General features: G+C 40.7%; 13 non-coding genes across 13 annotated transcripts; 6 read left to right on the forward strand and 7 right to left on the reverse strand.

Annotated features, from left to right (window-relative positions):
• Positions 1–101: 101 nt before the first annotated feature.
• Positions 102–174, reverse strand: TRNAF-GAA (transfer RNA phenylalanine (anticodon GAA)). Its single transcript has one exon. It is a non-coding gene; the product is annotated as a tRNA-Phe (tRNA).
• A 1,457-nt stretch (positions 175–1,631) lies between these two features.
• On the forward strand, positions 1,632–1,704 carry TRNAF-GAA (transfer RNA phenylalanine (anticodon GAA)). The gene has a single exon. It is a non-coding gene; the product is annotated as a tRNA-Phe (tRNA).
• A 335-nt stretch (positions 1,705–2,039) lies between these two features.
• TRNAF-GAA (transfer RNA phenylalanine (anticodon GAA)) lies at positions 2,040–2,112 on the reverse strand. Its single transcript has one exon. It is a non-coding gene; the product is annotated as a tRNA-Phe (tRNA).
• A 1,482-nt stretch (positions 2,113–3,594) lies between these two features.
• Positions 3,595–3,667, forward strand: TRNAF-GAA (transfer RNA phenylalanine (anticodon GAA)). Its single transcript has one exon. It is a non-coding gene; the product is annotated as a tRNA-Phe (tRNA).
• Positions 3,668–4,054: 387 nt separating this feature from the next.
• TRNAF-GAA (transfer RNA phenylalanine (anticodon GAA)) lies at positions 4,055–4,127 on the reverse strand. Its single transcript has one exon. It is a non-coding gene; the product is annotated as a tRNA-Phe (tRNA).
• A 1,443-nt stretch (positions 4,128–5,570) lies between these two features.
• TRNAF-GAA (transfer RNA phenylalanine (anticodon GAA)) lies at positions 5,571–5,643 on the forward strand. Its single transcript has one exon. It is a non-coding gene; the product is annotated as a tRNA-Phe (tRNA).
• Positions 5,644–6,031: 388 nt separating this feature from the next.
• On the reverse strand, positions 6,032–6,104 carry TRNAF-GAA (transfer RNA phenylalanine (anticodon GAA)). Its single transcript has one exon. It is a non-coding gene; the product is annotated as a tRNA-Phe (tRNA).
• A 1,390-nt stretch (positions 6,105–7,494) lies between these two features.
• On the forward strand, positions 7,495–7,567 carry TRNAF-GAA (transfer RNA phenylalanine (anticodon GAA)). The gene has a single exon. It is a non-coding gene; the product is annotated as a tRNA-Phe (tRNA).
• A 395-nt stretch (positions 7,568–7,962) lies between these two features.
• TRNAF-GAA (transfer RNA phenylalanine (anticodon GAA)) lies at positions 7,963–8,035 on the reverse strand. Its single transcript has one exon. It is a non-coding gene; the product is annotated as a tRNA-Phe (tRNA).
• Positions 8,036–9,482: 1,447 nt separating this feature from the next.
• Positions 9,483–9,555, forward strand: TRNAF-GAA (transfer RNA phenylalanine (anticodon GAA)). The gene has a single exon. It is a non-coding gene; the product is annotated as a tRNA-Phe (tRNA).
• Positions 9,556–9,943: 388 nt separating this feature from the next.
• On the reverse strand, positions 9,944–10,016 carry TRNAF-GAA (transfer RNA phenylalanine (anticodon GAA)). The gene has a single exon. It is a non-coding gene; the product is annotated as a tRNA-Phe (tRNA).
• A 1,452-nt stretch (positions 10,017–11,468) lies between these two features.
• TRNAF-GAA (transfer RNA phenylalanine (anticodon GAA)) lies at positions 11,469–11,541 on the forward strand. The gene has a single exon. It is a non-coding gene; the product is annotated as a tRNA-Phe (tRNA).
• A 390-nt stretch (positions 11,542–11,931) lies between these two features.
• Positions 11,932–12,004, reverse strand: TRNAF-GAA (transfer RNA phenylalanine (anticodon GAA)). The gene has a single exon. It is a non-coding gene; the product is annotated as a tRNA-Phe (tRNA).
• Positions 12,005–13,077: the final 1,073 nt, after the last annotated feature.

Raw genomic sequence — 13,077 nt, forward strand, 5'->3', positions numbered from 1 at the left:
GAAAATGATAGTATGCACAGAAAGTGTGAGTGTGTGGAGGTATAGCGAGACTAGGTAAGTCTGTACACTCTAATATCTGGGTAAGTTCATAGATAAGAAATTGCCCAGACCCGGGATCGAACCGGGGACCTTTAGATCTTCAGTCTAACGCTCTCCCAGCTGAGCTATCTAGGCACCCTGAGTTATTCGCACGAACGACATAATAAGTTGAAACCAGCATGATGAATTATGCATCAAAAAGATGCCCCCGTCCACAGCTGAGCCTAACGAACCTTTTTGTGGTTTCCCTAACTGCTTCATATGACCTAATTTAGACCAATGTCATCCGTCGCTCCCTAAAACGCTCTATCCCGTGCATACCTCGCACCCTCCTGCATGTTCAGGCTGTGATAATGATAACTAGGTAAATGACTCGATGGAAGAGTTGGGCTTCAATCTGAATATGTTTGCAGATGATGCCAATGTCCTTAGAGAAGTAAGAAATAAAGAGAACTGCATCAACTTGAAAGGTGACTAAGACAAATTCCAACGTTTGTTGATACATGTTTGATGAAATTCATCACGAGTATGTAAATGGATAATAGTGAGGCTGGGACACAGTGAAAGAAGGCTTCGGTTCTATTATCATCGAGCAGGGAATATGTTGCAGGAATCGGTGTTAGACGAACAATGGAGTCTGTAATGGACGTAAATTCTCGCCACAGTCAGTCTTAGGAGAATGATAAAGAAGACAAACTGTCTGCTGGCAAACATTATAATTGCAGTCAAGAACATGGATGAATTATAATGAGAAAAGCTCTCCACATTGTGTTGCAGTCCCAAACCATAATATGCTTCTCAAGTCTCGTTACTTTATCTTGAGACAAATAATCATGAGAGAAAAGATCTAAAGGAGGTCAAAAACATTGTGATATCGGAATTCAGATAACAAGAGTTACGGAAAGAGATTAAATGCCATTAATCTGACCGCAATGGAAGACAAAAGAATTGGGGGAGACTTGATCACAACAATTGTTTTTGAACCAATTTCATGACCTCTTCAGTGACCAGTTCCTCGAAATTGGCAGGTAGAGCAACTGGAAGCCGTAACATGAAAATAAGCAAGACACTTGATAGAAAACATGTTAAGATTTACTCCTATAGTACATGAGCTGTGGATGACTGGAATAAACTGAGTGAAGAAACTGTAAATGTGGACAACATCCACAAGTTGTATGATGGTAGAAAATGATTAACAGATGAGAACCCATGAGTGCAGAACTCCCTATCATTACAGTACAAATAGTTAACAACCATTAAGTTATTACACACACAAGACACACGTTTCCTCTGAGATAGTACGGCTGACGATGGTCAAGAATGTGAGAGTTGATGAAAATGAGAAAGATGAAGAGATAGATACATGAAGAGGCAGGATGACTGTTAGGTAGATAGACAGACATGTGAACAGACAGAATAATGAATAGATAGACTTATCTGTTGAGATTTGAGAAATGGGATGAGAGAGAGAGAGAGAGAGAGAGAGAGAGAGAGAGAGAGAGAGAGAGAGAGAGAGAGAGTAATAACGAAGAAAACCTAAAAGGAGTTGTGACGAGTAGCATATTCTAAGTTACCAATAAGCTTCTCAGAGCGCCTAGATAGCTCAGATGGGAGAGCGTTAGACTGAAGATCTAAAGGTCCCCGGTTCGATCCCGGGTCTGGGCAGTTTCTGATCTATTAACTTACCTAAACATTAGAATGTATAGACTTACTAAGTCTCCCAATACCTCCACACACTTGCATTTTCTTTCATTTCTGTCTAGTTTTCACTCTCAAAAATAACGTCCCAAACTTTCGCCCTCCCCCCATCTCTATCTCTCTCTCTCTTTCTCTCACCTTTTCAGTAACTTGTGTATTCTTGACTACCCTCAGTCACATTGACTTAGGGACTCGTGAATAGACCACGAGTGTGTGGTGTTACCCAGAGTGTGTGTGTCTGTGCTGTGACTGATATAGTCTGTGGCTCTTGTGTTTGGGTATGGTTCATAAATATTCTAAATTGCCCAGACCCGGGATCGAACCGGGGACCTTTAGATCTTCAGTCTAACGCTCTCCCATCTGAGCTATCTAGGCGCTCTGAGTTGTTCATACGAACAGCATAATGAGTTGCAACCAGCACCATGAATTATGCACCGAAAAGACGGCCCCCGTCCGCAGCCAAGTCCAAAAAATTTTGTGGTTTCCCCTGACCGCTTCATATGCCCTGATTCAGACCATTGTCATCATGTCGCCCACTAAAACGCTCTATCCCGTGCATGCCTCACACGCTCCTGCATGTTCAGGCTATGATAATGAATACTAGGTAAATGACTCGCTGGAAAAGTTGGGCTTCAACCTGACTATGTTTTGAGATAATGCCAATGTCCTTAGAGAAGTAAGAAATGAAGAGGATTACATCAACTTGAAGATCATCACGAGTACATAAATGCAAAATAGTGAGGCTGGGACACAGTGAAAGAAGGTTTCAGTACTATTATCATCTAGCAGGGAATAAGTCGCAGAAATCAGTGTTACACAAAATGTAGAGTCTATAATGGACCTAACCTCACGCCAAAGTCAACATTAGGAGAATAGTAAACGAGGCAAACTGTCTACCGGCAAACATTATAATTACATTTAAGAACATGAATAGATAAACAATGAACAAGCTGTCCACATTGTATTTCAGGCCAAAACGATAATAAGCTTCTCAAGTCTCGTTGCCGTACCTTAAGAACAAATATTATAATCGATAAGATGCAAAGGACATAATCACTGTGGTATCGGAACTGAAACAGTTACAGGAAGAGGTTAAATGCCATTAACTTGACCACAATGAAAGACTAAAGTGGAAGAGGAGACTTGATCACAAGTTAAGCTTTTACACCAGTTTTACGACCCCATCAGAAACCAGTTCCTCGAAATTTGTGACGTAAAACATGGAAAACATGTAAAAAAAAAATAAATTTTATAATACAAGGTGACTGGATGACCGGAATATATGTAAATGTGGACAACATACACAAGTTGAATGATAGTAGAAAAGTGTTCAAGAGATGAGGACCCCACGAATGCTGAACTCTCTATCCCTACAGTACATACAGTTAGTACAATTATTACAAGATAAGTTATTATAATAAATGTTATTACACAAACACACAGACACACACACACACACACACACACACACACACGTTTCCCCTGAGCCAGCACGGCTGACGATGGTCAAGAATGTGAGAGTTGGTGAAAATGAAAGAGATGAAGATATAGATATATATATATATATATATATATATATATATATATATATATATATATATATATATATATATATATATGAAGAGGCAGGATGACTGTTAGATAAATAGACAGCCATGTGAACAACTAGAATAATGAATTAATAGACTTATCTGTTGAGATTTGAGAAATAGAGAGAGAGAGAGAGAGAGAGAGAGAGAGAGAGAGAGAGAGAGAGAGAGAGAGAGAGAGAGAGAGAGAGAGAGAGAGAAATAACGAAGCTAACCTAGGAGCTCTGACGAGTATCATATTCTACGTTACCAGCAAGCTTTTCAGAGCGCCTAGATAGCTCAGATGGGAGAGCGTTAGACTGAAGATCTAAAGGTCCCCGGTTCGATCCCGGGTCTGGGCAATTTAGAATATTTATAAACTTTACTACGCATAATATGAGGCGCAGACTCTCTCCCTCCGCCTCAGCACACACACACACACACGCACATTCTGGATAACACTAAACACACATTCTATGCACAATTCTCCTGACCAGTTGTGACTAGAATAGCAGATGTGAAAGATACTGTAAAGATATGAAACAGAAACAGGGTCACAGAGAAAAAGAGGGATTGGTAGAGAAAAAAGGAGAGTGAAATGCTATCATTTATGAGAGCGAAAAATACGGAGAAAATGGAGAGGGAGAGAGAGAATGAATTGTACAGACAGTTAGAGTCTGAAGATACGTTGAGACGAGATAAGCCAATACACTCCATTACTTGAGTGGTAAAGTTCATAGATAAGATATTGCCCAGACACGGGATCGAACCGGGGACCTTTAGATCTTCAGTCTAACGCTCTCCCATCTGAGCTATCTAGGCGCTCTGAGTTAATCATACGAACAGCCTAATGAGTTGAAACCAGCACCATGAATTATGCACCTAAAAGAGGGCCCCCGTCCGCAGCCAAGTCCACCAAACACTTTTGTGGTTTCCCCTGACCGCTTCATATGCCCTGATTCTGACCATTGTCATCACGCTGCCCACTAAAACGCTCTATCCCGTGCATGCCTCACACGCTCCTGCAAGTTCAGGCTGTGATAATGAATACTTGGTAAATGACTCGCTGGAAAAGCTGGGCTTCAACCTGAGTATGTTTTGAGATAATGCCAATGTCCTTAGAGAACTTAGAAATGTAGAGGATTACATCAACTTGAGAGGTAACTCAGATAAGCTTCAACGTTTATGTGATACATGTTTGATGAAGATCATCACGAGTACATAAATGCAAAATAGTGAGGCTGGGACACAGTGAGAGAAGGTTTCAGTACTATTATTATCTAGCAGGGAATAAGTCGCAGAAATCAGTGTTACACGAAATGTAGTCTATAATGGACCTAACCTCACGCCAAAGTCAACATTAGGAGAATAGTAAAGAAGACAAATTGTCTACCGGCAAACATTATAATTACGTTTAAGAACATGAATAGATAAACAATGAACAAGCCGTCCACATTGTATTTCAGGCCAAAACGATAATATGCTTCTCAAGTCTCGTTGCCGTACCTTAAGAACAAAGATTATAATCGATAAGATGCAAAGGAGAAAATCACTGTGATATCGGAACTGAAACAGTTACAGGAAGGGGTTAAATGCTATTAATTTGACCACAATGAGAGACTAAAGAGGAAGAGGAGACTTGATTACAAGTTAAGCTTTTACACCAGTTTTATGACCTCATCAGAAACCAGTTCCTCGAAATTTGTGACGTAAAACATGGAAAACATGTAAAAAAAATAACTTTTATAATACAAGGTGACTGGATGACCGGAATATATGTAAATGTGGACAACATACACAAGTTGAATGATAGTAGAAAAGTGTTCAAGAGATGAGGACCCCACGAATGCTGAACTCTCAATCCCTTCAGTACATACAGTTAGTACAAGATTACTACAAGATCATTTATTACAGTGAATGTTATTACACACACACACCCACCCACCCACCCACCCACACACACACACACACACACACGTTTCCCTTGAGCGAGCACGGCTGACGATGGTCAAGAATGTGAGAGTTGGTGAAAATGAGAAAGGTGAACAGATTAGATATATGAATAGGCAGGATGATTGTTGGAAAGATAGATAGATAGATATGTGGACAGATAGAATAATATGTCAAAATACTGATCTAGTGAGTTAAGACAGTTGTGATAATTAAGAAAACCCAGAGAGAGAGAAAGAGAAGCAATAACGAAGAAAACCAGGGAAGAGCTCTGACGAGTATCATTATATAACTTACCAGTAAGCTTGTCAGAGCGCCTAGATAGCTCAGATGGGAGAGCGTTAGACTGAAGATCTAAAGGTCCCCGGTTCGATCCCGGGTCTGGGCAATTTAGAATATTTATAAACTTTACCCTAATATGAGAGGCGCAGACTCTCTCTCTCTCTCTCTCCTCCTCAGCACACACACACATATCCTGGATAACACTAGACACACATTCTATGCACCATTCTCCTGACCAGTTGTGACTAGAATGGTAGTATTGAAAGATGGTGTAAAGGAGATGTAAGATAGAAACAGAGAGACAGAGAAAGAGAAGGATAGGTGGAGACAGAGGAAAGAGTGAAATGTTATCATTTATGTGAGCGAAAGATAAGGAGAAAATGGAGAAAGGGAGAGAATGTAAGTGTACACACAGTGAGAGTCTGAAGATACGTTGAGACGAGATAAGCCAATACACTCCATTACTTGAGTGGTAAAGTTCATAGATAAGATATTGCCCAGACCCGGGATCGAACCGGGGACCTTTAGATCTTCAGTCTAACGCTCTCCCATCTGAGCTATCTAGGCGCTCTGAGTTATTCATACGAACAGCCTAATGAGTTGAAACCAGCATCATGAATTATGCACCGAAAAGACGGCCCCCGTCCGCAGCCAAGTCCAGCAAACATTTTTGTGGTTTCCCCTGACCGCTTCATATGCCCTGATTCTGACCATTGTCATCACGCTGCCCACTAAAACGCTCTATCCCGTGCATGCCTTACACGCTCCTGCATGTTCAGCCTATGATAATGAATACTAGGTAAATGACTCGCTGGATAAGTTGGGCTTCAACCTGAGTATGTTTTGAGATAATGCCAACGTTTATGTGATACATGTTTGATGAAGATCATCACGAGTACATAAATGCCAAATAGTGAGGGTGAGACACAGTGAGAGAAGGTTTCCGTACTATTATCATCTAGCAGGGAATAAGTCGCAGAAATCAGTGTTACACGAAATGTAGAGTCTATAATAGACCTAACCTCACGCCAAAGTCAACCTTAGGAGAATAGTAAACAAGACAAACTGTCTACCGGCAAACATTGTAATTACGTTTAAGAACATCAATAGATAAACATTGAACAAGCTGTCCACATTGTATTTCAGGCCAAAACGATAATATGCTTCTCAAGTCTCGTTGCCGTACCTTAAGAACAAAGATTATAATCGATAAGATGCAAAGGACAAAATCACTGTGGTATCGGAACTGAAACAGTTACAGGAAGAGGTTAAACGCCATTGATTTGACCACAATGAAAGACTAAAGTGGCAGAGGAGACTTGATCACAAGTTAAGCTTTTACACCAGTTTTACGACCTCATCAGAAACCAGTTCCTCGAAATTTGTGACGTAAAACATGGAAAACATGTAAAAAAAAAAATAACTTTTATAATACAAGGTGACTGGATGACTGGAATATATGTAAATGTGGACAACATACACAAGTTGAATGATAGTGGAAAAGTGTTCAAGAGATGAGGACCCCACGAATGCTGAACTCTCTATCCCTACAGTACATACAGTTAGTACAAGATTACTACAAGATTATTGCAAGATTATTTATTACAGTGATTGTTATTAAACACTCACACCCACCCACCCACCCACACACACACACACACACACACACACACGTTTCCCCTGAGCCAACACGGCTGACGATGGTCAAGAATGTGAGAGTTGGTGAAAATGAGAAAGATGAACAGATTACGTATACGACTAGGCAAGATGACAGTTAGAAAGATAGATAGACATGTGGACAGATAGGATAATTTGTCAATAGACTGGTCTAGTGAGTTAAGACAGTTGTGATAATTAAGAAAACCCAGAGAGAGAGAAAGAGAAGCAATAACGAAGAAAACCAGGGAAGAGCTCTGACGAGTATCATTATATAACTTACCAGTAAGCTTGTCAGAGCGCCTAGATAGCTCAGATGGGAGAGCGTTAGACTGAAGATCTAAAGGTCCCCGGTTCGATCCCGGGTCTGGGCAATTTAGAGTATTTATAAACTTTACCCTAATATGAGAGGCGTAGACTCTCTCTCTCTCTATCTCCGCCTCGGCACACACACACACACACACACACATATCCTGGATAACACTAGACACACATTCTATGCACCATTTTCCTGACCAGTTGTGACTAGAATGGCAGTAGTGAAAGATTGTGCAAAGGAGATGTAAGATAGAAACAGAGAGACTGAGAAAGAGAGGGATAGGTGGAGACAGAGGAAAGAGTGAAATGTTATCATTTATGAGAAAGAAAATCAGGAGAAAATAGAAAGAGAGAATGTAAGTGTACACACAGTGAGAGTCTGAAGATACGTTGAGACGAGATAAGCCAATACACTCCATTACGTGGGTGGTAAAGTTCATATATAAGATATTGCCCAGACCCGGGATCGAACCGGGGACCTTTAGATCTTCAGTCTAACGCTCTCCCATCTGAGCTATCTAGGCGCTCTGAGTTAATCATACGAACAGCCTAATGAGTTGAAACCGGATTCATGAATTATGCACCGAAAAGAGGGCCCCCGTCCGCAGCCAAGTCCAGCAAACATTTTTGTGGTTTCCCCTGACCGCTTCATATGCCCTGATTCTGACCATTGTCATCACGCTGCCCACTAAAACGCTCTATCCCGTGCATGCCTCACACGCTCCTGCAAGTTCAGGCTGTGATAATGAATACTAGGTAAATGACTCGCTGGATAAGTTGGGCTTCAACCTGAGTATGTTTTGAGATAATGCCAATGTCCTTAGAGAAGTAAGAAATGAAGAGGATAACATCAACTTGAAAGGTGACTCAGACAAGCTCCAACGTGTACGTGATACATGTTTGATGAAGATCATCACGAGTACATAAATGCCAAATAGTGAGGGTGAGACACAGTGGGAGAAGGTTTCCGTACTATTATCATCTAGCAGGGAATAAGTCGCAGAAATCAGTGTTACACGAAATGTAGAGTCTATAATGGACCTAACCTCACGCCAAAGTCAACATTAGGAGAATAGTAAACAAGACAAACTGTCTACCGGCAAACATTATAATTACGTTTAAGAACATGAATAGATAAACATTGAACAAGCTGTCCACATTGTATTTCAGGCCAAAACGATAATATGCTTCTCAAGTCTCGGTGTCGTACCTTAAGAACAAAGATTATAATCGATAAGATGCAAAGGACAAAAACACTGTGGTATCGGAACTGAAACAGTTACAGGAAGGGGTTAAATGCCATTAATTTGACCACAATGAAAGACTAAAGAGGAAGAGGAGACTTGATCACAAGTTAAGCTTTTACACCAGTTTTATGACCTCATCAGAAACCAGTTCCTCGAAATTTGTGACGTAAAACATGGAAAACACGTAAAAAAAATAACTTCTATAATACAAGGTGACTGGATGACCGGAATATATGTAAATGTGGACAACATACACAAGTTGAATGATAGTAGAAAAGTGTTCAAGAGATGAGGACCCCACGAATGTTGAACTCTCAATCCCTACAGTACATACAGTTAGTACAAGATTACTACAAGATCATTTATTACAGTGAATGTTATTACACACACACACCCACCCACCCACCCACCCACACACACACACACACACACACACGTTTCCCTTGAGCGAGCACGGCTGACGATGGTCAAGAATGTGAGAGTTGGTGAAAATGAGAAAGGTGAACAGATTAGATATATGAATAGGCAGGATGATTGTTGGAAAGATAGATAGATAGATATGTGGACAGATAGAATAATATGTCAATATACTGATCTAGTGAGTTAAGACAGTTGTGATAATTAAGAAAACCCAGAGAGAGAGAAAGAGAAGCAATAACGAAGAAAACCAGGGAAGAGCTCTGACGAGTATCATTATATAACTTACCAGTAAGCTTGTCAGAGCGCCTAGATAGCTCAGATGGGAGAGCGTTAGACTGAAGATCTAAAGGTCCCCGGTTCGATCCCGGGTCTGGGCAATTTAGAATATTTATAAACTTTACCCTAATATGAGAGGCGCAGACTCTCTCTCTCTCTCTCTCCTCCTCAGCACACACACACACATATCCTGGATAACACTAGACACACATTCTATGCACAATTCTCCTGACCAGTTGTGACTAGAATGGCAGTATTGAAAGATGGTGTAAAGGATATGTAAGATAGAAACAGAGAGACAGAGAAAGAGAAGGATAGGTGGAGACAGAGGAAAGAGTGAAATGTTATCATTTATGAGAGCGAAAGATAAGGAGAAAATGGAGAAAGAGAGAATGTAAGTGTACACACAGTGAGAGTCTGAAGATACGTTGAGACGAGATAAGCCAATACACTCCATTACGTGGGTGGTAAAGTTCATATATAAGATATTGCCCAGACCCGGGATCGAACCGGGGACCTTTAGATCTTCAGTCTAACGCTCTCCCATCTGAGCTATCTAGGCGCTCTGAGTTAATCATACGAACAGCCTAATGAGTTGAAACCGGATTCATGAATTATGCACCGAAAAGAGGGCCCCCGTCCGCAGCCAAGTCCAGCAAACATTTTTGTGGTTTCCCCTGACCGCTTCATATGCCCTGATTCTGACCATTGTCATCACGCTGCCCACTAAAACGCTCTATCCCGTGCATGCCTCACACGCTCCTGCAAGTTCAGGCTGTGATAATGAATACTAGGTAAATGACTCGCTGGATAAGTTGGGCTTCAACCTGAGTATGTTTTGAGATAATGCCAATGTCCTTAGAGAAGTAAGAAATGAAGAGGCTTACATCAACTTGAAAGGTGACTTAGACAAGCTCCAACGTGTATGTAATACATGATTGATGAAGATCATCACGAGTACGTAAATGCAAAATAGTGAGGCTGGGACACAGTGAGAGAAGGTTTCCGTACTATTATCATCTAGCAGGGAATAAGTCGCAGAAATCAGTGTTACAACACGAAATGTAGAGTCTATAATGGACCTAACCTCACGCCAAAGTCAACATTAGGAGAATAGTAAACAAGACAAACTGTCTACCGGCAAACATTATAATTACGTTTAAGAACATGAATAGATAAACATTGAACAAGCTGTCCACATTGTATTTCAGGCCAAAACGATAATATGCTTCTCAAGTCTCGTTGTCGTACCTTAAGAACAAAGATTATAATCGATAAGATGCAAAGGACAAAAACACTGTGGTATCGGAACTGAAACAGTTACAGGAAGAGGTTAAATGCCATTAATTTGACCACAATGAAAGACTAAAGAGGAAGAGGAGACTTGATCACAAGTTAAGCTTTTACACCAGTTTTATGACCTCATCAGAAACCAGTTCCTCGAAATTTGTGACGTAAAACATGGAAAACACGTAAAAAAAAATAACTTCTATAATACAAGGTGACTGGATGACCGGAACACATGTAAATGTGGACAACATACACAAGTTGAATGATAGTAGAAAAGTGTTCAAGAGATGAGGACCCCACGAATGTTGAACTCTCAATCCCTACAGTACATACAGTTAGTACAAGATTACTACAAGATCATTTATTACAGTGAATGTTATTACACACACACACCCACCCACCCACCCACCCACACACACACACACACACACACACGTTTCCCTTGAGCGAGCACGGCTGACGATGGTCAAGAATGTGAGAGTTGGTGAAAATGAGAAAGGTGAACAGATTAGATATATGAATAGGCAGGATGATTGTTGGAAAGATAGATAGATAGATATGTGGACAGATAGAATAATATGTCAATATACTGATCTAGTGAGTTAAGACAGTTGTGATAATTAAGAAAACCCAGAGAGAGAGAAAGAGAAGCAATAACGAAGAAAACCAGGGAAGAGCTTCTGACGAGTATCATTATATAACTTACCAGTAAGCTTGTCAGAGCGCCTAGATAGCTCAGATGGGAGAGCGTTAGACTGAAGATCTAAAGGTCCCCGGTTCGATCCCGGGTCTGGGCAATTTAGAATATTTATAAACTTTACCCTAATATGAGAGGCGCAGACTCTCTCTCTCTCTCTCTCCTCCTCAGCACACACACACACATATCCTGGATAACACTAGACACACATTCTATGCACAATTCTCCTGACCAGTTGTGACTAGAATGGCAGTATTGAAAGATGGTGTAAAGGAGATGTAAGATAGAAACAGAGAGACAGAGAAAGAGAAGGATAGGTGGAGACAGAGGAAAGAGTGAAATGTTATCATTTATGAGAGCGAAAGATAAGGAGAAAATGGAGAAAGGGAGAGAATGTAAGTGTACACACAGTGAGAGTCTGAAGATACGTTGAGACGAGATAAGCCAATACACTCCATTACTTGAGTGGTAAAGTTCATAGATAAGATATTGCCCAGACCCGGGATCGAACCGGGGACCTTTAGATCTTCAGTCTAACGCTCTCCCATCTGAGCTATCTAGGCGCTCTGAGTTATTCATACGAACAGCCTAATGAGTTGAAACCAGCATCATGAATTATGCACCGAAAAGAGGGCCCCCGTCCGCAGCCAAGTCCAGCAAACATTTTTGTGGTTTCCCCTGACCGCTTCATATGCCCTGATTCTGACCATTGTCATCACGCTGCCCACTAAAACGCTCTATCCCGTGCATGCCTTACACGCTCCTGCATGTTCAGCCTATGATAATGAATACTAGGTAAATGACTCGCTGGATAAGTTGGGCTTCAACCTGAGTATGTTTTGAGATAATGCCAACGTTTATGTGATACATGTTTGATGAAGATCATCACGAGTACATAAATGCCAAATAGTGAGGGTGAGACACAGTGAGAGAAGGTTTCCGTACTATTATCATCTAGCAGGGAATAAGTCGCAGAAATCAGTGTTACACGAAATGTAGAGTCTATAATAGACCTAACCTCACGCCAAAGTCAACCTTAGGAGAATAGTAAACAAGACAAACTGTCTACCGGCAAACATTGTAATTACGTTTAAGAACATCAACAGATAAACATTGAACAAGCTGTCCACATTGTATTTCAGGCCAAAACGATAATATGCTTCTCAAGTCTCGTTGCCGTACCTTAAGAACAAAGATTATAATCGATAAGATGCAAAGGACAAAATCACTGTGGTATCGGAACTGAAACAGTTACAGGAAGAGGTTAAACGCCATTGATTTGACCACAATGAAAGACTAAAGTGGAAGAGGAGACTTGATCACAAGTTAAGCTTTTACACCAGTTTTACGACCTCATCAGAAACCAGTTCCTCGAAATTTGTGACGTAAAACATGGAAAACATGTAAAAAAAAAAATAACTTTTATAATACAAGGTGACTGGATGACTGGAATATATGTAAATGTGGACAACATACACAAGTTGAATGATAGTGGAAAAGTGTTCAAGAGATGAGGACCCCACGAATGCTGAACTCTCTATCCCCACAGTACATACAGTTAGTACAAGATTACTACAAGATTATTGCAAGATTATTTATTACAGTGATTGTTATTAAACACTCACACCCACCCACC

This window comes from Panulirus ornatus, chromosome 3, assembly GCF_036320965.1.
Source record: "Panulirus ornatus isolate Po-2019 chromosome 3, ASM3632096v1, whole genome shotgun sequence".
Classification (NCBI taxonomy): domain Eukaryota; kingdom Metazoa; phylum Arthropoda; class Malacostraca; order Decapoda; family Palinuridae; genus Panulirus; species Panulirus ornatus.